We start from the raw sequence: 1259 nt of genomic DNA, 5'->3' as shown, positions 1-1259 counted from the left end.
GGTTGCCTCAGCCTGCAGCATATGCAAATTAAACCAATGTCACTTATTTTCAGATGGAGACCTTTTGATCTCAGATCATAATACTTTAAATTTAGTATAATGATGGCAGCCTTCAGTTATTGTAGTTGTTCAGAAGTGCAAATGCTCCTTAAAGCAATTAAGATTTTGAACAACTATGTCATAAATATTAGAGGAAAATCAAACCATGAATGTTYTTCCTCAGCTACAGAAGTTGGTGAGTTAATTTTTTTCAGTTGTCATTTTTATATTAGTTCACTTGTTTATAGACAAAATCTGTAAAAGATCAGTTTTAAGCACATATTTATTAGCACACAAGGGTATAGAATAATGTATATCTCTTTAGGGAGAACCAATTTTTCCAAGCAGGTTTTATTGTAACAAAATTAAGTAATTAATGCACTTCTGTAAAAGAGCTCACTCAAGACACTTGAGGATAATCAGCCTCTAATTTTTATGGTTTTGGGACCATCCTCGTCCTTATGTCTTTGGATGGRTTTGTTTATGCTTAAGACTTTTTGAGGTGTCTTTACACAAACACCTAAAGGGATTTAACAGATCATCCTCAGTTGCCTATGCTTGAAAGCTGTGCATAATTTGTTCTTTGTATCACTGAATATATGAAAATTGTCTTAATCAAAGAATATATAAGGGGTATTGTTTCAGAAAAGAATAATTGTACATAAAGTTCCATCATTACACTTCATCCCTAGAAAGCAGTACTTAGTAAACCTGAAAAGAAGTGCATGGTGTATCTTGTGAGATAACATGTATTAAAGTTGGAGGAAACATTTATTTCACTGATGCTGAAAAAAAAAGTATGAACAGTGTGTATTAGTATTTTACTGATTTTTTTTTTTCAGTTTGGAATATGACTGGGATTCTTCAATAAAGGCTTCAGATGCTTAACATGCTTTTGTCTGTTTTGTAAAAAGTATCTTCAATTTCTTTTATGAGGAGACATAATCTGTTATTAGAGGGGTAGAACAGCAGCAATATAATTTTCCCAAAGTAGTTACCTATTAGCACAAGAAGACTGAAAATATTTTGKTTTTTATAGGGAGTCAGAAAAATACAGCATTTTTAGACCGATGAAAGCAAGAACAATGAGGTAATGATTTTTTTCCTGTCATTTACCTTGTYAGAGACTATTAAAATATGACAGATATAGTCAAAGCTAAGCTATTTTCAGGACAAATAAAGGCATAGGAAACCTAAGAGTTAAAGAGCTCAGATACAGT

The sequence above is a fragment of the Malurus melanocephalus genome, unplaced genomic scaffold (assembly GCF_030028575.1).
Source record: "Malurus melanocephalus ecotype Western Australia unplaced genomic scaffold, MMel_1.1 scaffold_52, whole genome shotgun sequence".
Classification (NCBI taxonomy): Eukaryota; Metazoa; Chordata; class Aves; order Passeriformes; family Maluridae; genus Malurus; species Malurus melanocephalus.
The sequence above is the reverse complement of the archived record's forward strand: the minus strand, read 5'-3'. Positions refer to the sequence as shown.